The 26,539-nt window shown below is 36.4% G+C and overlaps 1 protein-coding gene across 3 annotated transcripts in view; it reads right to left on the bottom strand.

The window, feature by feature from the left end:
• Positions 1 to 26,539, bottom strand: part of VMP1 (vacuole membrane protein 1) — a 129,501-nt gene that overhangs the window by 36,764 nt on the left and 66,198 nt on the right. The gene's annotated exons all lie outside the window — the stretch shown is intronic.

Consider the following 26,539-nt stretch of genomic DNA (forward strand, 5'->3'; position numbering starts at 1 on the left):
TCCAATTAAAAGGCATAGACTGGTTGGATGGATTAAAAAAACAACACCCATCTATATGCTGCCTACAAGAGACTCACTTCAGCTTTACGGACATACAGACTGAAAGTGAAAGGATAGAAAAGGATATTCCACACAAATAAAAACCAAAAGAAAACATGAGTAGCTATACTTTTATCAGACAAAACAGACTTTAAGACAAAGACTGTAATAAGAGACAAAGAAGGCCATTATATAATGATAAACGTGTCACTCCAACAAGAGAATATAACATTTGCAAATATTTATTCACCAACATAAGAGCACCTAAATATATAAAGCAATATTAACAGATCTAAAGGAAGAAATAGACATCAATATAATAATAGTAGGAGACTTCAAAACCTTACTTTCATCAACGGATAGATCTTCTAGACAAAATCAGTAAGGAAACACTAGACTTAAACTATATAATGTAAAACCAGCCATATAACTTAAAACTATATAATGTAAAAACTATATAATGTAAAACTATATAATGTAAATACACATTTACAAAACACTCTATCCAAAAGCAGAATATACATTCTTTTCAAGAACACATGGAGCATCGTCCAGGACAGATTCTATATTAAAACACAAGACAAATATTAATAACTAAAAATCCTGAAATTGTATAAAGATCTTTTCTGACCACAATTGTATAAAACTAGGAATCAATTAAAAGAAAAAAACCGGAAATTCACAAATACATGAATGCTACTGAACAAATGGGTCAAAGAGAACTCAAAAGTGAAATAAAAAAAAACCCAAAACCTGAAACAAATGAAAGTGGAAACATAGTATAACAACTTAAGGGATACAGCAAAAGCTGTTCTAAGAGGGAAATTCACAATGATAAATGACTACATTAAGAAACAAGAAAGATCTTAAACAACCTAGCTTTATACCTCAAGGAACTAGAACACAAAGAACAAGTTAAGCCCAAAGTTAATTTTTTTTTTAACGTTTATTTATTTTTGAGACAGAGAGAGACAGAGCATGAACAGGGGAGGGGCAGAGAGAGAGGGAGACACAGAATCTGAAACAGGCTCCAGGCTCTGAGCTGTCAGCACAGAGCCCGACACGGGGCTTGAACCCACGGACCGTGAGATCATGACCTGAGCCGAAGTCGGACGCTTAACCGACCAAGCCACCCAGGCACCCCAAGCCCAAAGTTAATAGAAGGAAGGAAATAACAAAGATCATAGTGGAAGTAAATAAAATAGAGACTAAAAAGACAATAGAAAAGATCAATGGAACCAGGCTGATTTTTTGAAAAAATAAACATAACAGTTAACAAACCTTTAGCCAGATTCACTAAGAAAAAAGAAAAAAAAAAAAAGACTTAAATAATACCTGAAAAACTGGACAACCTAGAAGAAATAGAAAAATTCTTAGAAATCTACAACCTACCAAGACTGAATCATGAAGAAATAAAAAATCCAAACAGACCAATTACTAGTAAGGAGATTGAATTAGTAATCAAAAACCTCCCCAAAAGCAAAAGTCAGGACCAGATGGCTTCACTGGTAAATTCTACCAAACATTTAAAGAGGAACTAATGCCAATCTGTCTCAAACTTTTCCAAAAAAATAGAAGAGGAGAGAACACTTCCAAACTCATTTTACAAGGACAGCATTATCCCAGTAACAAAACCAGACAAAGTCACTACAAGCAAAGAAAATTATAGGCCAGTATCCCTGATGAACACAGATGAAAAATTCTCAAAACATCTTAGCAAACTGAATTCCTTAATACACGAAATTTATTTCAGGGACGCAAGGATGATTCAACATACACACCAATCACTGAAATACACCACATGAACAAAATGAAGGGTAAAAATATATGACCATTTCAATAGACGCAGGAAAAACATTTGACAAAATCCAACATCCATTCATGATATAATCGTTTGCTCAAAATGTGGGTATAGAAATGTATGTACTTCAACATAATGAACGCCACATACGACAAGCCCTACAGCTAATATCATACTCAATGGTGAAAAACGGAACACTTTTCTTCTAAGATCTGGAACAAGACAAGGATGCCCACCTTTAACAGTTTTATTCAATATAGTCTTCGGAGTCCTAGCCAGAGCAATGAAGCAAGAAAAAGAAACAAAAGGCATACTATATATATAAAATGCTAAAGACTTCACCAAATAACTGTTAGAATAAATGAACTGAGTAAAGTTGCAGGATACAAATTCAATATACAAAAATCAGTTGCATTTCTTTTTTTTTTTTTTTAACTATTTATTTTTAGTAATCTTTGCACCCAAGGTGGTGATTGGACCCCAAGACCAATTGTCACATGCTCTTTCAACTGAGCCAGTCAGGCACTCCTCAAATCAGTTGCATTTCTATACATTAATAATGAAGAATCAGAAAGAGAAATTAAGAAAACAATCCTATCTGCACTACGACACACTGATGAAAGAAATTAAAGACACAAATAAATGGAAAGATATTCTGTGCTCAAGATTGGAAGAATTAATATTGTTAAAATGTCCACACATCCAAAGCAAACTACAGATTCAATGTACTCCCTTTTAAAACTCCAATGGCAGTTCTCACAGAAATAGAATAATCCCAAAATTTGTATGGAACCACAAAAGACCTGAGTAGCTAAAACAATCATGAAAGATGAACAAAGCTGGAGGCATCGTGCTTCTTGATTCCAAATAACATTACAAAGCTACAATAATCAAAGAAGTATGGAAGTAACTTATAAAGAGACACATAGATCAATGGAAAAGAACAGAGAATCTAGAAAGAAACCCACACCTACATAGTCAAGTCAATTAATTTAAGACAATGGGGCCAAAATTATACAATGGGGAAAGGACAGTCTCTTCAATAAACAGTGTTGGGAACACTGGACAGCCACATGTAAAAGAATGAAACTGGACCCTATCTTACACCATACACAAAAATCAATTAAAAATGGATTAAAGACCTGAATAAAGGATCCAAAACTATAAATACCTAGAGGAAAACATAGGGAGGTAAACTCCTTGACATTGGTCCTAGCAATTTTTTTGAATAGGACACCATAGCAAAGGCAACAAAAGCAAAAATAAGGGTTTCTATCAAACTTAACAGCTTCCATATAGCAAAGGAAACCATCAATGAAAATGAAAAGGTAACCTACTCAATGGGAGAAAATATTCATGAATCCTATATCTGATAAGGGATTAACAGACAAAATATATAATGAATTCCTACAACTTAAGAGAAAAAAATCTGATTAAAAAATGGGCAGAGGGGCACCTGGGTGGCTCAGTAGGTTAAGCGTCCGACTTCAGCTCAGGTCATGATCTCACGGTTCGTGGGTTTGAGCCCTGCATCGAACTCTGTGCTGATAGCTCAGAGCCTGGACCCTGCTTCAGAAATTTTCCAAAGATGACCTACTGATGGCCAACAGGTACACAAGAAGGTAGTCAGCATCACTAATTATCAGAAAAATGCAAATCAAAACCCCAATGAGATATCAACCCACAAATGTTAGAAGTATATATATATTTTTTTCTTTCCTTTTTTTTTTTTTTTTAAGTAGGCTCCATGCCAAACATGGGGCTCAAACTCATGTCATGTCCTTGAGATCAAGAGTTGCATGTTCTACGCACTGAGTCAACCAGGCACTCTGGAAAGCCTATTATCAAGACAAGAGATGGTGCAAAGGGAGTGCATGTGCATTGTTTGGGGAAATGTAAATTTGTATAGCCAGTATGGAGGTTCCTCAAAAATTAAAAATAGAACAACTACATGATCCAGCAATTCCACTTCTAGGTACTGATCCAAAGGAAACAATCAGTATTGTGAAAAGATTTCTGTATCTCCCAGGTTTATTGAAGAATTATTTACAACAGCTAAGACATGGAAACAACCTAAGTGTCCACTGATGTATTAATAAGGAAAATGTTGGGGGGGGGGGCACCTGGGTGGATCAGTCAGTTGGGCATCTGACTCTCAACTTCGGCTCGGGTCATGTATGATCTTGCAGTTCGGTTCGTGGCTTTGAGGCCCCTGTGGGGCTCTGCACTTAACAGCGCAGAGCCTGCTTGGGATCCTCTCTCACCTTTCTCTCTGACCCTCCCCTGCTTGTAGTTTCTCTCTCTCAAAATAAATAAATAAACAAAACAAAGCAAAGAAAATGTAGGACACACACCCACACACACCCTGAAATATTCAGCCATTAAAAAAGGAAATCCTCCCATGTGCAACATGAATGGACCTTGAGGGTGTTGTGTTAAGCAAAATAAGACAGAGAAAGACAAATACTGTATAATCTTATTTATATGTGGAATATTTTAAAAACCACAAAGTTATTGATACAGAGAAAAAAATCAGTGATTGCTAGAGGTGGGGTGTGGGGGATAGTGGTGGAGGACAGGGGGAAGGCAAGGATGGTAAAAGACAGCAGCTTCCACTTATAAAATAAATAAGTTCTGGGGATGTAATGTATATTGCACAGGAACAGTTAACAATACTGTATTGTGTATTTGAAAGCTGCTAAGAGAGTAGATCTTGAAAGTTCTCATCACAAGGAAAAAAACTGTAACTGTGTGGTGATGGATGTTAACTAAACTTATTGTGATAATCATTTCTCAATATATATGTATATCAAAACATTATGTCGTATATCTAAAACAATTTTACATGTCAATTATATCCCAGTTTTTAAAAAAAGAATTCAGTGGGGCACCTGGGTGGCTCAGTCAGTTAAGTGTCTGACTTTGGCTCAGGTCATGATCTCACGCTTTGTGGGTTCGAGCACTGCATTGGCATCTCTGTCAGCACAGGGCCCAGTTGGGATCCTCTGTGCCCCTCTCTCTCTGCCCCTCCACCATGCTCTCTCTCTCAAAAATAAACATTTTTTTTAAAAGTTTATCTATTTATTTTGAGAGAGTGAGAGAGCAGAGGAGGGGTTAGAGAGGGGAGAGAGAATCCCAAGCAGACTCCGCACCGTCAGCACAGAGCCTGATGTGGATCTTGAACTCACAGACTGCAAGTTCATGACTTGAGCCATTCGAAATCCATGAATGGCTTAAGTGACTGGGCCACCCAGGTGCCCCCCCCCATAATCATATATTTCTATTCCTCAGGGCACTTTAATTATTAGATTGCATATTGTGAAAATTTAGTGTGTATATATGGGAGGGGAATAGTAATTGGCAGAAAAAGCAAAAAGAGATGATGAATGACTCAGGAAACCTACAATGTAAGAGAGAACAATAGAAAAAAAAAGATGAAAAAAGTACTTAGAGAAATAACACAAACACCAATTCTACAGATTTTCTGTGACATCAAAATGATATAATACTGATTACATGGTCTTTAAAGTTCTCTGAGCCACAGTTTCTTCATCTTTTTTATAAAATGGTAATAATAGTATCTATTACCATGATAAGAGATAAAACTGATTATGGGAAAAATTATAGACAGGTTATATTACTTAGTAACTGTCAAAAGATTAAAAAAAGAAACCCCAAGAGCCAATGAAATAAAATATTTCGTCAAAATTCTTAGCTGGACAATATGATGAGCTCAGTTATAGTGCAATCTCACAACTAAGGGGATAAGAGGTTTTTGTCTTGTTTTTAATTTCAAAAAGAGAAAAGCAACATGTTAATATCAAGGAAGGAAGAGGGCTGTAAAGCAGGAAGAAGGTAAGGAAGGAAATGCATTAAGAATTGAAAATTTATCAAACCTGCCACTAATTAGTTTGCCAAATCCTCCCCTCATAAGAGGGTAGAAATGGATAAGATTACTACTCCTGGAAGCACCTGGCTGGCTGAATCAGTAGAGCACATGACTCTTGATCTTGTGGTTGTGAGTTTAAGCACCATGCTGAGTGCAGAGATTACTTAAAAATAAAATATATATTTTTTAAAGTTTATGTATTTATATATTTTTAAAGTTTATTTTATTTTGAGAGAGAGAGAGAACAGGGGAAGGGGGGAGAGAGAGGGAGGGGGAGAGAGAGAGAGAGAGAGAGAGAGAGAGAGAGAGAGAATCGCAAGCAGGGATATGGGACTTGAACTCATAAGCCATGACATCATGTCCTGAGCTGAAATCAAGAGTCGGATGTTTAACCGACTAGGCCACGAGGGCACCTCAAAAATAAAATCTTAAAAAAAAAAAAGATTACTTCTGAATACTAATTCTTTTTTTTTTTTATTTACGTTTTTATTTATTTATTTAAGAGTGAGAGAGACAACAAGCAGGGGAGGGGCAGAGACAGAGGGGAACAGAGAATCTGAGCAGGCTCTGCTCTGACAGCAGAGAGCCCGATGCAGGGCTCGAATTCACGAATCATGAGATCGTGACCTGAGCCAAAGTCAGATGCTTATCCGAATAAGTCACTCAGGTGCCCCCTGAATGCTAATTCTTAATCAACATATTCTTGTTTCTAGAAAATAAAAGGAAATTCTTTAGTTATTTACACCTGTAATGGTTATCTCACTATGATCACAAATCTTAAAACTCACAAATAATCTATTACACATAAAATATCTCATGAGTAGTCTAGGAGGAAAGAAGAGACGGAAGAAGTAAGGTCTCAGGAGGCTTTCTCCGGGGCTAATCATCAGCTGTTCTTAACATTTTCAGATAAAAAGTAGAGAAGTATTTTTTTTTTTTATTTTTTTTTTTTCTTTCCAACGTTTATTTATTTTTGGGACAGAGAGAGACAGAGCATGAACGGGGGAGGGGCAGAGAGAGAAGGAGACACAGAATGTGAAACAGGCTCCAGGCTCTGAGCCATCAGCCCAGAGCCTGATGCGGGGCTCGAACTCACGCACCGCGAGATCGTGACCTGGCTGAAGTCGGACGCTTAACCGACTGCGCCACCCAGGCGCCCCAGAAGTATTTTTAGAAGTTCAGATAAGCATAGAGTGCTTTTTTTTTTTTCCCTTCTCACAGTCCAGTCAAATTAAAATTGAAGTCCAAGTCACCTGAATTTAAAGTGACCAGTATCTGCAGCTTAGGTTACTGCTGAAAAGAAACCATATGGAATATTACCCTGCCATAAGAAAGAATGCAATCTTGCTATTTGCAATGACATAAATGGAGCTCTTAGAGAGTATTATGCTAAGTGAAATAAGCCAGAGAAATACAAATATGATTTCATTCATATGTAGAAATTAAGAAACAAATGAGCAAAGAGGAAAAAGAGAGAGAGAGGCAAGCCAAGAAACAGACTCTTAACTACTGAGAACAAACTCATGGTTACCAGAAGGGAGATATGTGGGGGGGAGGGGGGGGGAAGGTTAAATAGGTGATGGGGATTAAGAAGAACACTTGTGGTGATGAGCACTGGGTGTTGTATGGAAGTGTCGAATCACCATATTATATACCCGAAACTCATATTACACTGTGTTAACTAACTGGAATTTAAATAAAAACTTTTTTAAAGTTTATTTATTTTGAGACAGACAGAGAGAGACTGGGGAAGGGTCAGAGTGAGGGACAGAGAGAATCCCAAGCAGGCTCTGTGCTATCAGTGTGAAACCCGATGTTGGGCTTGAACCCACAAAACCTGAGATCATGACTTGAGCTGAAGTCAGATGCTTAACGGACACAGCCACCCAGGTGCCCCTAAACAAAAACTTTTTTAAAAGGTGGTGCCTGGGTTGGCTCAGTTGGAAGAGTGTGAGACTCTTGATCTCATGGTAGTGGGTTCTCAAGCCCCACATCGGGGGTAGAGATTACTAAAAAATAATAAACTTAAAAAAAAAAAAAAAGAATCCATATAGTAATTCTTAGAAAGGCAGGCAGGCATCCACTCTTATTGGTGCCTGCCTAGCCTCTATTTGAAATAAAAACAGACTCTGTAGTTCAAGAAGAACAACAGTGCTCTAGATACTCTGGGAAAATATCTGAGCACACAAGATTTATTAGAAATGACACATTATACAAGTCATGCATTTTTCTTTTCTTCTTTCTTTTTCCAGTCTGAAGCCAATATCTCCTCATGTGATCTCCTCATGTCTCACCAGAAAGGGTATTTACCAACTCTTAGTTTGATGCTGGGGTGGAAAATCACCCTTCATTTTTAGCACTTTATAATTGATTGTATTTTGGTTACGAGTAATTAACAAATAACGTTTATTTCCAAATTCAAACTGGAACTGAGAAAACAAAAAGCATATGACAACCTGCTATGTATGTAAGACAATAATACTAGGCTGTGGATGGAAAACAGTAAAAGTAATTGAGATGAACTTCACTTAAACATCCAAAGCTATGAAGACTACGTCAGTATGGACTCTGTAAAACTATCAGGGACAGGAAACTTAAGACACGGAAAACAAAGAATAAAGATAAATGGGATCTCCTCTAAGAGATGTAAATAGTAGGATTCTTTCCTTATATAGAACCAATTCTGCTTAACAAATTTACAAATGGTCCCAGTAAAAGGAGCCGAGAGTTTAAGTTCCAAATCTACAGCTGAAATTAAAATATTAAAGTAGTAAATGCCAAATTCATGACAATAAGTTGAAAGATCATGTAAACTAGAGCAAGTAAGAAGAAATGTGGCAGTGTACACAACAGTAAAGTAACGTATTTCGGGAAAAATTATTTAAATATAAAATGATGGGTGGGGTGCGTGGGTGGCTCAATCCACTGGGCATCCGACTCTTGGTTTCAGCTTGGGTCATGAACTCATGGTTCGTGGGTTCAGGCCCCACGTTGGGCTCTGTGCTGGCAGTGCAGGGCCTGCTTGGGAGTCTCTCTCTCCCCCTCCCTCTGCCCCCACCTCACTTGTGCTGTCTCTGTCACTCTCAAATAAATAAACTTAAAAAAAAAAAAAGATTAAATATAAAATGGTGGGTTATAAAAGTTTTGTAATATGAACAAAGAAAAGGGAACTGAGAGTAGTCTCCCGTGTAATTGGTTTATTGAAAAAAACAATTATTAAAAACATCAGCAAAATGCATTGCCAAATAGGACGATAGCTGTAGAAATCTGAAAAACACAAGTATAGCAATAACTTTGGAAAATCATGTGCAGATCTGATAACTTCATGTTAGGAAAGATGTAAAAGAATTAGATAAAGAGCCATGCAAAAAAAAAAGGGATCAAAGAGTTTTAGGGGGCTGTTAGATATAAAAAGTAAATGATTACTTTCTCTAGAAAGGGTGAAAAGGGAACCAACCAACTGAAATCTATAAAATTATGAAAAACGGAAAGGGGAAGTGTTAAAAAAATCTCACAATGCTAGAATGAGGATGGCGCCCTTTACAATGTGAGAGAGGCAAATTTAAAACGAACAAATGGAAGCACTAGTTTATTTTTATTTTTTAAAGATTTTATTTATTTTTTAAATGTTCATTTATTTGGGGGGGGGTGGGACAGAGAGAGAGGAAGACCGAGGATCTCAAGTAGGCTCTACACTGACATCAGAGAGCCCAATGTGGGGTTTGAACTCAAGAACTGCGAGATAATAACCTGAGCTGAATGAAGTCAGATGCTCAACCAACCAAGCCACCCAGGCGTTGTTAAAGATTTAATTTAATTTTTTTAATTTAATTTTTAAAAATATTTTTTTAATGTTTATTTATTTTTGAGACAGAGACAGAGTGTGAGTGGGGAAGGGGCAGAGAGAGGGGAGACACAATCTGAAGCAGGCTCCAGACTCTGAGCTGTCAACACAGAGCCTGATGCAGGGCTTGAACTCACGGAGTGAGAGATCACAACCTGAGCCAAAGTCGGATGCTTAACCAACTGAGCCACTCAGGCGCCCCTACATTTTATTTTTAAGTAATCTTAAATCTAACCTAATGTGGGCTTGAACTCACAACCCCAAGATCAAGAGTCACATGCTCTACTGACTGAGCCAGTCAGGCACCCCAAAGCATAGCTTTAAATAACAGGTGTAAACTTACTGAAGTCTTTCCCTTAAGAAGTAGTAAACATATAAACTTCTATATGTTTTGATCAATCAATTGATGCAGACCCCTATCAGGGAAGGAGACAAAGAAGTCTAGAGTATATGTGTACTTTTGAGGAGAGCATTGAATTAATGATCATGCCCACTTCCTGGTATCTCTAATGCTTGAGTTTAAAGGCATTATAGTCAGATTTTTACACTTCCAAGACAAGAAAATGGGAAGAACCTTTTACCAGTATTCTACCAGGAGAAATTTCCTTGAATACTCAATAAGAGATAACTACATATTGACTATGAAAAACACTGTGGCTAATTAGAAACAAAAACACTTAAAAAAATGTTTATTCTTTTTTTTTTGAGAGAGAGAGAGAGAGACAGAGACAGAGACAGAGACAGAGACAGAGACAGAGCAAGAGCGGGGAGGGGCAGAGAGGGACACAAAGACTCTGAAGCAGACTCCAGGCTCTGAGCTGTCAACACAGGGCCTGACGCGGGGCTGGAACCCACGAACCGTGAGATCATGACCTGAGCTGAAGTCAGATGCTTAACCGACTGAGCCACGCAGGGGCCCCCAAAACACTTTCTGTAATAGGAAATGAGCATAATAGTTATTCTCTCCACGTCTTGGGTTAAATTCTGATCTTGGGCCAAGAACTCTGGGAGCACTCAGCAAGTATGACAGAGGGTGGGTTTGTATTTATATGTTGCTGATTTGCAAACTCATGAGCAAAAGTACAGCATACATAGTCAGTTGGTTCACATTTCAATGAAAGGGGCCTTTACAAAGGCATGTTACAAAAGTTGTTTGAAACATAATCTGAAAAAAATCTTTAGTTTAGCAAAAGTAACCTAATGCCTACCCACTGATAACTTTTCCCCCATCTGTAAACAGGTGTGCAAATGAAAAGAACAAAGCAGACATAAAACAAAACTATATTCTACTCCAATGCCCAAAGCAAACTAAAAAGAAAAATTTTAAGCATTTATAATTTACTGCACTTTGCTAGTAACTAGGCTGCATTAAACCTCTTTGCATTTTAAAATCTAGTTTGTTACAATTGCTCCTTCATCAAAAGAATTTTTTTCTATTTTAATTTGATCATTGAGAGTTAGTGAGCATTGCTAGAATATAAACAATTTTAAACTTTTCACTATTCTGTATTCTTTCCTCTAAGGAATAACTAGCTCAAAATCTTCTACCACTTGTTTTCCCTAAATTTATTTTGTTACCAAAAAAAGTTAAGCAGAATAAAAATGATTTTTAGGAGGTTGGATTTAAATGTATTAATTAAATTTACTTTTTAAAGAAAAGTCTGGCTGAGATGAGATGGTTAAATACTGAAATGCATATTTAAAAGCAAATGGATTCAGGAATGTACAATGAGTACTTAAGTTTCCCAGTGGCCATTCATTCAACAGCCTGCATCATGCAGCAACTCTCCTACCTGTTCAGTTAGTTACCAGTACTATAAAAATGGGTTAAAGGGGGGGCACCTGGGTGGCTCAGTTGGACGTGATCTCAGGGTTCATGAGTTCAAGCCCTGCGTCAGGCTCTGTGCTGACAGCTCAGACCCTGGAGCCTGCTTCAGATTCTGTGTCTCCCTCTCTCTCTGCCCCTCCCCTGCTCATGCTCTGTCTCTCTCTGTCTCAAAAATAATAAAACATTAAAAAAAATTAAAATAAAAAAATGGGTTAGAGAAATAGAGAAGACTCAGAAAACAAAGAAGGATTAAAAGTCTGGGAGTGGGGTGGCAAAAAAAGAGTTCAAAATAAAGTTTCCTGAGAAAGTAAATAAAATGAGGCATTTTGAGAAAGTAAATTAAAATGAGGCATAAGAATTCCACCATAATGGTGTGTGTAGCTTAGAAACTACAACTACAGAACTATTTCAAGTGCTACTTTTTGTTGTTGAGCCCAATGCAAGTGACCTTTGTGTACTAAAGCTAAATGTGCTAGTAGTCGCAATATCCTGCAACAGAATCCTTCAAAAGAGACCACTTAAAATTGCTTAATCTTGATGGTACTTTGTGGTAAAATCATGAGCCAGTGCTGAAAGAAGATCTAGCAGGCCTGTCTTTTCAAAAACTAAACGTTGTTGGGTGTGGTTGATTCTGAAAAGAGAAACTACAGTAAGCCCTGGTAGCTTTAACGGGGCCTAACGATAAAGAAATGTGTTTAACGTGTGTCTCCCATGTTCATTATGGTAAAGTTTATCTGTTTAACCCTTTGCAAACAAGGAAAAGATCTTGAGAGCAGGAAGCTTTTCTGTGGAAGTCCTGACGCAACACAAACCATAGCAGTTACTGCAAAGCTTAATGCAAACCCTCTAGAGTCCACGTTGACAAATTCTTTAACAAGCTGTGGTTACAGGGAAGCTGGTTTCACTCTGACTCACTCCTACTCAAACAGTTTACTGGAAATGAAGGGGAGGGGGAATTTTCAGAGAAGTCATGTGATGGCCAGACAAACCACAGCCAGTAAAGGTTCAACAGAGTCAAAAACAGGTCCCAGCAACAACTGACACCCAGTGTGTTCAACTGGCACTAAATTATACGAAAATAGTCCTGTTGGGTTTCAGATCATCTGCACCATGAACTCTTTCATAAATCTCTGTATGTAAAGGAACAGACGGTTCACAGGGGGAAAAACCAGCAGGCATTGACATGGTATGGGCAACTGCAAACACTTCATAGGAAAATGTGCTTAACAGAGAATAGCATCAAAGGAATGTTAAAGCACTTTAGTGAGTGAATAAATAATTGTTATTAAATGCTTTCCCATAGTCTCTAAATTCAAATGTTCAAACACATATTTTATCATTACCAAAAGAATGTCAAAAGAACCTTTAATTATCATCTTGCACTTTGGGGGTGTTCATTGGATAATCTATTCTACTGCATAAACGTACTGGCCGTAAGAATGAAAACCTGATGAACTTTTTGCGTTATGTGTTTTCACTAATAAAATAATGTAAATAATCTGAAATTTCTAAATAGGAAAAGGATCTCACTAAGCTAAAAAAATAAAATAAAAGTTTTTTGAGCCTTAAATATATCAAGCACCAACTAGTAAAAGATGTTGGTATTTAAACTTAATTTGGGGACTTAGCTTCAATAAATCAAATTAAATAGCAAATATTACTTTAGATATTGCAGTCCTAAACAGAAGCTAAAAACATGATCCCTTAAAATAAGATTAAATCCAGAAAGTATAAATTCACCTTTGAGGAAATACTTAATCTAAAATGGTGTACACACTCAATGACTTACACTCAACAGAAAGACAAGCTAATCAACATAAATATGGAGGAAAAACCTGCATTCTTTTACAAGATAAAGTTTTAAGAAATTTAAATTGCTTACTTCTGCCTTAATTCTCAATTTCCTATAGGAATAACAAGAAACAGTAAATTTCACACAATCAGCAACCTAGTATTGTGAAAAAGAATCCAAGTAGCTAGGTCACTTGGACAGATGGTGTTTAGGAAAGCAAACTTATTCAAACCATATTCTTCCAAGTAAATATGTACAACATTCCTACTCTATTGTGTAACCTTTAAACACAAAAATACCACAACCACCCCCATGCTCCCATTTCCCATTACTTCAATAATACTGGCTGCTCTAATCTTTTATGATACATCAAGTGAATAAGTTATTTTTCAAACTTTTTTATTCCTAATGTTTTAAATTTTCCTCTTTTCTTTGGCTATGCAGCTTACAGAATAAACAAGTTGCCTGAAAAAACTGTTCCTAAGACAGAATTTTACAAATACTGTTTTACCAAATGTGAACTTAAAATTATAAGTCATTTAACTTATTGATGTTTTCTATATTATCTTCAACACTCACTCTCAGATGACTAGTAAACTCAAAGATGTAGAACAATTCAATATTTCTTATGAAAATGATTTTTGTTCACTGCAGTTTTACACTTTATTTTGTAGTGGAATAAGACTGGATATTAAGTGAACATGTTTCATGGCATCTACACTATCTCTCTTGGTATTTCTTAGTTTATTCAAAGTATCTACTGCATGAGTAGTATGTGCAAGACGAGGCAGGTATTGTTGAAGATAATTTTTGTGGTCTCCTCTCAAGGAGTTTACAGACTCCTGAGAAAGATAAGACAAATCCATAAATAGTTTTATTTTTAAAAAATACTTTTATTTTTTTAAAAGTAAACTCTACCCTCAATCTGGGGCTCAAATTCACCACCCTGAGATCAAGAGTCACATGCTCTACCGACTGAGCTAGCCAGGTAACCCAAAAAGTCCATACATCGTTTTACTTTTCTTCTTTATTTTAGAGAGTGAGAGCATGAGCAGGGAAGGGAGGCAGAGAGAGAGAGAGAGAGAGAGACAGAGAGAGAGAGAGAGACAGAGAGAGAGAGAGAGAGACAGAGAGAGAGAGAGACAGAGAGAGAGAGAGAGAGACAGAGAGAGAGAGAGAGAGAGAGACAGAGAGAGAGAATCTCAAGCAGGCTCTACACTCAGTGCAGAGCCTGATGTGGGGCTCAATCCCACGACCCTGGGACCAGGACCTGGCTCAAAATCAAGAGTTGGACGCTCAGTGGACTGAGTCACCCAGGCGCCCCTATACATAGTTTTAAAAGTAGGAGCAGCTGGGTGGCTCAGTTGGTTAAGCTTCAGACTTCAGCTCAGGTCATGATCTCACGATTCATGAGTTTGAGCCCCACATCGGGCTCTGTGCTGACAGCTCAGAGCCTGGAACCTGCTTTGGATTCTGTGTCTCCCCCTCTTTCTGCCCCTCCCCCACTCACACTCTGTCTCTCTCTCAAAGATAAATAAACATTAAAAAAATTTAAGAAAGGGGGCACCTGGGTGGCTCCATTGGTTAAGCGTCCGACTTTAGCTCAGGTTATGATCTCGTGGTCCGTGAGTTCGAGCCCCGCATCAGGCTCTGTACTGACAGCTCAGAGCCTGAAGCCTGTTTCAGATTCTGTGCCTCCCTCTCTCTCTGACCCTCCCCCGTTCATGCTCTGTCTCTCTCTGTCTCAAAAATAAATAAACATTAAAAAAAATTAAAAAATTAAAAAAAAAGGAAAGTAAAAAGTGACACAAGAAGGTTACAACAAGAAACAATTCCTGGGGATTAGGAAGGTTTTTGAGCAAGCAAAGTTTTATGATCAGAGTTATTTTTTCAGGAAATTATTTTTGTTGCTTTGTGCAGGAATAGTTTGCAGGGGAAAAAACTAGTAAAGAGGAGACCTAAGAGGAAGTCACTGGAGACATTCAAGGGAAGAAGTGGTAAAGCTCTGAACCAGAGAGGGCACATATGAAGATACTGAAGAGGTAGAGTCAACAGGCCTTGAAGAATGAATGGATATGGGAAGCAAGGAGGGAGTCAGATGACTCAGATTTTGACCCCAAGTGATTATGAGGAAGGTGACATCATTAACAGAAATCAGGAATAAAGAAGAAAAAGAATTATTCTCATAAAGAGAGTAAATTAAATTAATTTAAATTTAATTTCATGCAATTAAACCTTGTATGAAATAGTCCATAAAGAACATAAACAGCTAACTAGACTTAAATTTTATAAATTATGCTAGAATTGTTCAAGGTCATAGGAAGCTACATTTATTCATGTCTACCTCCCACAGACATCTAGTGAAAACATGATAGAAAGCCAAGAACAAAAGGAAATCAGTTTAGTGGAAAAATACTGTCTAATCTCAGTACTGGACTCATGAAAATAAATTAGGTACCATAAGGAATCAGAATTCAAATAAATGTATCATAATCTCTTACTCCCCTCAAAATATCTGTAGTACAAAATCCAATCATTAGTCAAAACTAGAATTTAAGCAAATACTTAGCTGTAAAATTGCTACCTAGTAATAAAGTATATACACCCTTTAACCTAGTTGGAGAGCACATGATAAAGCAATGAGAGCCAATTTTTTTTTCCACTCTTCCTGCTGATAAATTTATTCTATTAAAGGGCTTTACCTTAAAGAATAAAAAACACATTTTCTACCTCAGTCACAGGCAAGCTTAAAATTTAAATACCCACTCCATTTTACTTAATTTCCTGTTTTAGCTAGAGTTGATCCAACTTTTCTACATTTTATTGCTTTTATCAAATTGGAGATTTTATATAATACATGTATCTGTGAAGCAATTCTAGCATCAAAGTCAGATAAACTTTTGGATCCTTGTGAAGCTGATTACTGTAAAAAGTTTTAAATCACAATCAGTAAGATATAACTAAAAAGATGTTAGTAAAGTTATAGCTTACTAAATAAATAAAAACCTAGTATCTGTTTTATTATATACCAATTATAACTATTTATAAAAATATAATAATTTATGACAATAAAGTATAAGACAAAACTAACATATTAACATCACTGGGAAAACAGTATTGGAATGATGCATAAGTAGCTATTTACCTGAAGATGAGAAAGTCAGATTTTTTACATTATATGATAGGCAAAAATATTTAATAGATTAAATATTTAAAGGTGAAAGAATAAAACCATAAAAATCCTAAAAGGAAATATGGCTGAATATTCACTAAATTAATCATAAGGGTTCACTATGATAATTTTATGCATTAATCCAAAAGGAAAAGTCTAAGATATTAGAAATTAAAAAAAAGTAAACGTCTTTAAGAAACATAAAAAAAAACATAAAACATAAAAAAAACCCAACAAACAATATGGGAAAAAACAGTGGGAGCATATCACAAAAGAAATCTACTTAAAAATGTCAGTCAATAAGAGAGTGAGAAATACACTAAATACAAAACAAAAACAAAAACAAAAACAAAAAAACGGGTAAATAAACCAGTTAGGTGAAGTTTTTTTCTTTCAGTTTTTTTGTTTATCTCTATTTTCAACATGTTATACAATAAACATACTTTGTAACCAGAAAGACAGTTGTTATAGAAAGCAAAGATGTGGAAAATATTTAAGGACACTGAAAAGTATTCATAGTATGTTTTTATATTCAAAACAAGTCACAAAACAGTAAGTATGATTCACTCTTATAGATGTTTATAGAAAAACAGACTGAAAGATGGAGGAATTATTTTTAAATACACAAATATTCCACAATGACCTGCTTCACTTCATAATAAGAAGACAATTTTAAAGATCAGTATCAAATGTCATGACATACATGTGAAAAAGGAACTTAAACGTTGACTAATATTTATGATATGATTCTAGTTTTTATTTTAAAAAGCTACATATGCAAATAAAACAGTCTAGAACATGGTGATTATTCTCCTACTCTGGGAAGTAGGTATGTGGGCTTTCACTTTTTACTTTTAATATATCTGAAATGTTCCAATTCTATTACTATAAGCACTTACGTATTTAAAAATATACAAATCGGGAAAAATAACAGAAGCAAAGAGCCTAAAACAAATTTGTTACTGACAACATAAAAAATATTTTTAAGATTACAATTTATAAATAAAATGACAAAAAAATCCTCATAAGTTGTTATAAATTTATCTGCATAGTAAAAATCTTAAAAAAAATCAATGTGTCATAAAAGTGTATTAAAACAGCTGAGTATAAGAGATCTTACTAAACAAAACAAGAATGTGTCATTAAAGTGTATGAAAACAGCTGAGTATAAGAGATCTTACTTGGATATAGTAACAATCCACGGTGTTAGCAAAAACAAACAAAAACAAAAACTTATTTTTGCTAAGCCACAGTAAAAACAATGAATTAAAAAATTAGCACTCTCAGATAATTTATAATGTGGAAAACTGGCAACAGTCCCTTCTCCAACTATTTTATCCCCACGCCCTCTAACCGCAAAATAAATACATAAGAGTTAAAAACCTCACACAACCCCTATTTAAACCTGGGAAAAAGTAAGTTGGGATAAATATACCCACATACACTATACAGTAAGCCACAGAACTGATGAAAACTGGTTTAAAAAAAAAAACACATGAAAGACCATAAAGAAAGAAAAATCAAATATAGGAGAAAGAAAAAAATTTTAAATCAGTTCTTTTCTTTTTGTTGCATTAATCTAGAGGAAAATGTTGCTATGCTATACTGTAGTAAAGTAAGCAGAATACTAATCTTAATGTCAGAAAATTGGGTTGGGTGCTGGCTCTGAGATTCACTGGCTGTGTTCTTGAGTGTGTTTCCTGTTCAAATCAGGAAAAATATCTCTAGTTCAGAGTTGTGCTATGACACTTCATTCAAGGACCTTATATATAGTTTTATCCATCTTAGAAAGAAAATAGTTGTCACATGAATTAGTCTTTTACCATATTATTTCACTTAATTATTTTCCAGTTTGACTGTATAATTGGTTGGTAGTACATATAACTGCAATTTTAGGTAAAAATTTTAAATAAGGTATAAATATAAACAATATAACAAATATAAACAAATATAAAATTAGGGAATAAGAAATAAAGAGTTTATCCTAAAATAGTGATTGTAATTATTGGCTTTATAGGATGAAAACGGGCAAACCTCATAACCATCAGAAATATTGTGTGCAGGCTGGTTTCTACAACTCAAAACAAAGCAGAATTAGAGAAAATTTACAGTCAAAAAGTAATGAAAATAATCAGAGCTATAAGAGATAAATAAAAAAGATTACTGCTTTAATGGTAGAGAAGGACTAAGTCTCTTCAAGGCTCAAAAGTCTTCAAGAGCTCAAATCATACATACAAGATGAAGCATAATTCATCAAATTCTAGAAGATCTGAGTTTTCACAAGTTGAGCTTTTAGGTGGTAACAAGTTTACAGAATGTATTATTTATAATCAAAAACTTGCAAAGAATGAAATGAGTCATCCAGCTAATATTTTACACAGCACAGGAAGTGCTGTGCATGGATTCATGAAAGATATCACACAGAGAGAGAGATAAGGCATTCATTCTTTTGAAATAGCAATTCCATCTGTACACAATTAAAATTGATAGGAAGTTGGTTTTGTTTTTGTTGAAAAATTTTTTAATGTTTATTTATTTTTGACAGAGAGAGAGAGACAGAGACGCAGTGCAAGTGGGGGAGGGGCAGAGAGAGGGAGACAGAATCTGAAGCTGTCAGCACAGAGCCCATCGTGGGACTCCAACCCACGAACCATGAGATCATGACTTGAGCCAAAGTCAGACACTTAACCAAGAGTGAGTGAGCCACCCAAGTGCCGTTTTTGTTTTAATATTGAGCCACTGTAGGCATCAGAAAACTTCTATTGACTAATTCCTTTCTTTCAATTAAAAAAAAATGTTTGTTTATTTTTGAGGGCGGGGGGGAGGGACAGAGAGAGAGGGAGACACAGAATTGGAAGCAGGCTCCAGGATCTGAGCTGTCAGCACAGAGCCTGATGTGGGGCTTGAGCCCAGGAGACCTGAGATCATGACCTGAGCTGAAGTTGGATGCTTAACTGAGTGAACCTTTACCTACTAATTCTAAGACAAAGTTTATCTCTACAGTTTCTCAGCATGACTATATCTTCTTGCCACAGGAGAGACAACTTTTTGCATATCTGACAAGTTTATCATTTCCCCCTTTCAAGGAGATGTGTCTAAATTATTTTTTTTATTTTTAAAGTTTATTTATAGATTTTGAGAGACAGAGAGAGAGAGAGAGAGAGAGAGAGAGATGCAGGAGGGGCAGAGAGAGAATTCCAAGCAGACTCCACACCATCAGTGCAGAGGCTGACGTGGGGCTCAAAGTCATGAACCATGAGATTGTGACCTGAGCTGAAACCAAGAGTCGGACACTTAACTGACTGAGCTACCCAGGTGTGCCTGTCTAAATTCTTTTTGACAACCTCTCACATTATATAATTTCAAAATCATTTACCATCCCATTCCCCTCCTATAAGGAAATTCTGGTTTGTCAATGTTCTATCCTATTAAAAATATTACAGGAGGGTTCCCACTTCAAGATAACCAAATAAAACCTTTGCCCCTGTTGTAGGTTAGAGATGGCTACAAATTCTTCCTTACTCCTCTCACTGAGTGGTGGAATGTAATTCCACTCTCTGAGTTTGGGCTAACTTTAGTTTCTTAGTTGGCTCACAAAATGTGGCAAAGTGACTGGGATTTTGAGGCTACGTCATAACAAACCTTCCAGCTTCGACCTAAATTCATACAAAACACATGTTTTTGGAACTCAGGTGCCATGAAGAAGTCCAAGGAGAATAACTTGAGGGGCTCCTGGGTGGCTCAGTGGGCTAAGCGTCCGACTCTTTGTTTTGGCTCAGGTCATGACCTCACAGTTTGTGGGTTTGAGCCCCACCTCGGGCTCTGCACTGACAGCATGGAGCCTGCTTGGATTCTCTCCCTCCCCATCTCTCTACACCTCCATTGCTTGCTTGCTCTCTCTCTTAAAATAAATAAATAAACTTTAAAAAAAAAAAAAAAGAGTAACTTGAGGTCCCAAACTAACAGTCGAGCTGAACTCCAAGCCAATAACAGCCAGAATCAATTTATCAGTCATATAAGTAAATCATCTTGAAAGTAAATTCTCCAACTTACAGTCAAGCCATTTTGTGCAAATTTTGTATTTGTGAGCAGTATAAATGACTGTTCTTGTTTTAAACTACTAAATATTTGGGTTTGTTACTCAACAATATATAGCTGGAATACCCCAAAATAAAAAATAGAAACATGAACTCAGTCTTTGATGAAACTAGCACTGATAAATGAAGACAAAGGAAGATGAAAAAAAAACAGTGAAAGATATGAAAGAGAAGCAAAGTGACATATATTACAGAACTCCAAAAAGGATTTTCAGTGGAACTGCAGAAGAGACTGGGGTAGGGCACAAACCAAAGAGACTTTATAAGAAGTAGACTCTAGGTCCCACCCCTACTTAGCACAGCCAGATAATGTTGTCCCCTAGCCCCTTAAAAGACATTACGTATACAGTTTCTGATGAAGTGAAGCAAAAGTTCTGGGCTCAGGATATGTTTGCGTAGGTATCCACAGTCTGAACACAAAGAGAGTTAAATGAAAGCCTATATGCAATCTCTAAACCCCTTCTCTAGCCTAGCTTTACTATATAAGCAGCAAAGTTTATATTCTCCAAGCAAGAAACTACAGGATCCATCACTAGAGAAAATGAACTATCCCAAATTAAAGATCCACAGAAACTCATATATGGAGGCTCCAATAAATAAGGTGGTTTGACACTCTTACAACTTTCCTCCACACACATAGCTCCCATTCAGCTTTTATGTGCCTTATTCTTACATATAAACAGAAAAACAAGGATCACCAGACTTGGAGGAAAGCTTCCAACAGAAGTAGAACAAAGGAAGAAAAAAAAAACCTAGAGAAACTAAGTATCTTCAGAAAGATAAGAAACCACTGCTTAGAAATATAACACAAATCACTTTTTGAAAATAAATATATGGTAGTGGAAAAATATTTTAATATTAGAGTTAGAAGATAAAGTTGAGGAAATTGCATACAAAGTAAAATGTGATAAATATTAGGAGCAAAATTATCAAAAAAATTAAAATGATGACTGTTGGGAGGCCCAACACCAAAATAATGAGAATTGAAAGAGAATAAAGAGGGTATATTGACACAGAAAAAATACAAGAACACTTCCCAAAATGAATAGACTCTTGATTGACAAGCTTCCAAGTGCTTAACAGGATAAATTTTTAAAAGACCCATACCTCAGATAATGAATGAATCTAACAGCTTCTATATAAAAAAAATAAAACAACCAGGGGCGCCTGGGTGGCGCAGTCGGTTAAGCGTCCGACTTCAGCCAGGTCACGATCTCGCGGTCCGTGAGTTCGAGCCCCGCGTCAGGCTCTGGGCTGATGGCTCAGAGCCTGGAGCCTGTTTCCGATTCTGTGTCTCCCTCTCTCTCTGCCCCTCCCCCATTCATGCTCTGTCTCTCTCTGTCCCAAAAATAAATAAAAAACGTTGAAAAAAAAATTTTTTTAAATACAATAAAACAACCAAAAAAGAGGCGCCTACGTATGAAGAGATGTCAGGAGGGCATTAGCCTCATCAATATCAAACCAGAGGTCCTAAGATGACTGAACAATGACTTCCAAATTCTAAGTTTAAAAAGTGATTTTCCACTTAGAATACTATATTCAGTTAATTGATTAAGTGTGAATGAAGGACACAGCATTTTCAGCACTTCCATCTACTCATTCTTTCTCAGGAAGCTATGGTAGAATGTGTTCAACCAAAATGAGGGAGTAAATCCAGAAAGAAGAAGGCAAGGAGTGCCTGGCTGGCTCAGTGACTCTTGACCTCATGAGTTTGGGGACAGAGATTACTAAAAAAAATCAAAACAAACAAACAAAAAAAAAAAAAGAAGGAGAAGGAGGAGGAGAAGAAGGAGGAAGAAGGAGGAGGGAGGAGGAGGGAGGAAGAAGGAGAAGAAGGAGAAGAAGGAGAAGAAGGAGAAGGAGAAGAAGGAGAAGGAGAAGAAGGAGGAGAAAGAGAAGAAGGAGGAGAAGGAGAAGGAGGAGAAGGAGGAGAAGGAGGAGAAGGAGAAGAAGGAGAAGGAGGAGAAGGAGAAGAAGGAGGAGAAGGAGAAGAAGAAGGAGGAGTAGAAGGAGAAGGAGAAAAAAGAGGAGGAGAAGGAGAAGGAGGAGGAGGAGGATGAGGAGGAGGATGAGGGGGAGGAGGAGGGGGGAGGAGGAGGAGGGGAAGGAGGAGGAGGGGGAGGAGGGAGAGGAGGACGGGAAGTCAACAACAAGAGATCCAAACCAAAAAAGAAGCAATGTGCAAAGGAAATACAAGAGAATACCACGTTCAGATTGATGGGGGGCTCCAGAGTGATGACTCCAAGAAAGAAAACAGAATTGATAATATTTTTTTGGTGTTACCAAGTGGGAAGTGACATAGAAAAGTGTTTTACAGAGCTGGCAGAAGTGAGAGAAGAGACTGAAAAAACTATGCAAATGAAAAACATGTTAATTCCAAAACAAAAAGTTAAAAAAAAAAAAAAGGAAAACAGTGACAATATATTAATTGACTTAATAGAAAACAATACTTATACCTGTTTAGCATCCAATCCACAGCATAAAAATTTAAAGCTGCAAGCCATCCTAGACTTATTCTAGCATCAACTTGCTGACTTTATATACACAAAAAAAGGAGTTTTGGAGATGTTAAATGACATACATTAATTATTGCCACAAATTCCAGATGTATCAGTTGTTGCTACTGAACATACTCAGCCTAGTCTACACATGGACATGGTTTTAGTAGCTGGATATATCAGCGATGCTGGCATTCTGAGTTCTGGGTCTAGCTATACTTCTAAGCATGTAAAATTAGGGAGATAACAACTTCTAGATCTTAAGTTTTCTATAAAATTAGAAGAATGGTACCTTCCTATATTACTTTAGTTAACACAAGGGTCAGATTAGATACTAGATTTTAAAAAACATTAAAAATAATTAAAAAGTTGTTTATATTAGTAACAATTATTAGCAAACATAAGCATTATGATGTGAGGAACAGAGACATAATATCTGGTTGATACATAAGGCAAAGCAAATACCAAGGCCAACTTGTCTCTTTCCAGGCAGAGCAGATGCTCATAGCTCTTTGATTCATTTGTTTTATATTTGGTTATTTGGCTATTCTATATTCATATTTGAAAGTCTTGTTTTTAATTAAAAACCATAACTATCCTTAGTTGATTTCCACTTAATGCCTTTTTAAAAAGCCCATCTGTTATTAAAATCTATGTTTTTCCCCCTCTAGGCTAATGGTTTTTGGGGTCTCAGATTCCACTGAGAATAAAGCTATGAATACATTCCTCATAAAACGTGTGTATACTCAAAAATAAACTCAAAATGGATGAAAGACCTAAACGTAAGACTGGAAGCCATCAAAATCCTAGATAAGAAAACAGGCAACAACTTCTTTGACCTCGGCTACAGCAACTTTTTATTTGACATGTCACCAGAGGCAAGGGAAATAAAAGCAAAAATGAACTATTGGGACCTCATCAAGATAAAAAGCTTCTGCATGGCAAAGGAAACAATCAGCAAAACTAAAAGGCAATCGATGGAATGGAGAAGATATTTGCAAATGACGTATCAGATAAAAGGTTAGTATCCAAAATCTACAAAAACTTATCAAACTCAACACCCAAAAAACAAAACTATCCAGATAAGAAATGGGCAAAAGACATGAATACATGCTTTTCCAAAGAAGACATCCACATGGTTAACAGACACATGAAAAGATGCTCAACATCACTCATTATCAGGGAAATACAAATCAAAACCACAATGAAATATCACCTCACACCTGTCAGAATGGCTAAAATTAACTCAGGCAACAACAGATGTCAGCGAGGATGTAGAGAAAGAGGAACCCTTTTACACTGCTGGTGGGAATGCAAACTGGTGCAGTGACTCTGGAAAACAGTATGAAGGTTCCTCAAAAAATTAAAAATACAACTACCCCACAACACAGCAATTGTACAACTAGGTATTTATCCAAAGGATACAGGTGTGCTGTTTTCAAGGAGCAGAGACACCTCAATGTTTATAGCGGTGCTATCGATAAGAGCCAAAGTATGGAAAGAGCCCAAATGTCCATTGATTGATGAATGGGTAAAGAAGATATGGTGTATATCTATATCTATATCTATCTATCTCTATATATTTCTATACATATACATATACATTGGAATATTACTCGGTGATCAAAAAGAATGAAATCTTGACATCTGCAACAATGTGGATGGAACTAGAACGTATTATGCTAAGCGAAATTAGTCAGAGAAAGACAAATATCATATGACTTCACTCATATATGGAATTTAAGAAACAAAATAGATGAACACAAGGGAAGGGAAGCAAAAATAATATAAAAACAGAGAGGGAGACAAACCAGAAGAGACTCTTAAATACAAAGAACAAACTGGGGGTTGCTGGTGGGGTGCTGGGTGGGGGGAAGGGCTAACTAAAGGGGTGAGGGGCAATAAGGAAGATACTTGTTCGGATGAGTACTGGGTGTTATATGTAAGCGATGATTCGCCAAATTCTATTCCTGAAATTATTATTATACTGTATTTTAACTAACTTGGATCTAAATTAAAAAAAAAAGACTATGGGAAATATACTTGAAAGTCAAAGAATAGCAAAATTATGTTAGTAGGGAAAGGAATTAAAAAAGTGATTCAATATATATAATAATTTTCTTATGGGTCTTCATTCATGAGAGACATAGATTTTATTTGTATCATCTTATGAAAACCAGATCACATGAATAACCAAGAAATCCAGGAAGATGTTTATGAATCAATTTTGTTAGATTTTCTGTGTTTAAATATGTGCTTTTACTTAATCCACTCTCTGTAATATATAATTAACCCACAGGAAATTATAGATTCAGTATTGGTTGATTTGGGGATAACATTTACATACCTGTGTTATTTCTAATCATATTTTCAGTTTTGAGTAATGGTTTGATCATAATGTGGCTTACTTTTTATTTTTCTAAATAATCATATGTACATATATATGTATTACTTTTTAATATAAATGTTTATATTCATAATTACTATTTATTCTTACTATAAAAAAGGACTGTAGAAAACAGTTTTATTTCAAAATGTTAATTAGCCTGATTTTACATATAAACACAGACTACTAAGTTAATTAAAAAAATGGGTGTGTACTTATGTGGGCACATGCACTTAACAAACACACAACAAGACAATTTTCCAAACAACTGCATTTCATAGGTTAATGAACAAATCTAGGAAGGAAGATGTATTTTATAGATAATCTTTTAAAAATCTCTTTTACATCCCTTTTTTTTGGGTCTATGTTGATTTCTACTGTCATTCCTAAGAAGCGACTCAGTTAACAATATTCTTAGGAATTTTCCTGCAAAGAATGAAACACCTATCTTGTAACATTAAGATATCGGTTGAGGGGCGCCTGGGTGGCGCAGTCGGTTAAGCGTCCGACTTCAGCCAGGTCACGATCTCGCGGTCCGTGAGTTCGAGCCCCGCGTCGGGCTCTGGGCTGATGGCTCAGAGCCTGGAGCCTGTTTCCGATTCTGTGTCTCCCTCTCTCTCTGCCCCTCCCCCGTTCATGCTCTGTCTCTCTCTGTCCCAAAAATAAATAAACGTTGAAAAAAAAAAAATTAAAAAAAAAAAAAAAAAGATATCGGTTGATATACAGCTTATGCTCAGGTGTAAAGGCCTCAGCCTTTCTTCCCTCTAGCTGTTAAAGGGTAAGTTTATTGTAATTGTTCTTTTCTATTTCCTTTCCTTTCCTTTCCTTTCCTTTCCTTTCCTTTCCTTTCCTTTCCTTTCCTTTCCTTTCCTTTCCTTTCCTTTCCTTCTTTCTTTTTTTAACGTTTATTTTTGAGAGACAGAGACAGAGCATGAGCGGGAGAGTGGCAGAAAGAGAGAGAGAATCCAAAGCAGGCTCCAGGCTCTGAGCTGTCAGCACACAGCCTGACACGGGGCTCGAACCCACAAACCATGAGATCATGACCTGAGCCGAAGTCAGATGCTTAACTGACTGAATCACCCAGACACCCCTGTAACTGCCATTTCTTAAGAGTTCCCAAATAATTTCCTCTAAACATGGTAAAATATTTTGACGTTATTCTTAAAAACTTTGGACTCATAGCCTGACCCACC

This window comes from Puma concolor, chromosome E1, assembly GCF_028749965.1.
Source record: "Puma concolor isolate L17-30 chromosome E1, mPumCon1.1.hap2, whole genome shotgun sequence".
NCBI classification, from domain to species: domain Eukaryota; kingdom Metazoa; phylum Chordata; class Mammalia; order Carnivora; family Felidae; genus Puma; species Puma concolor.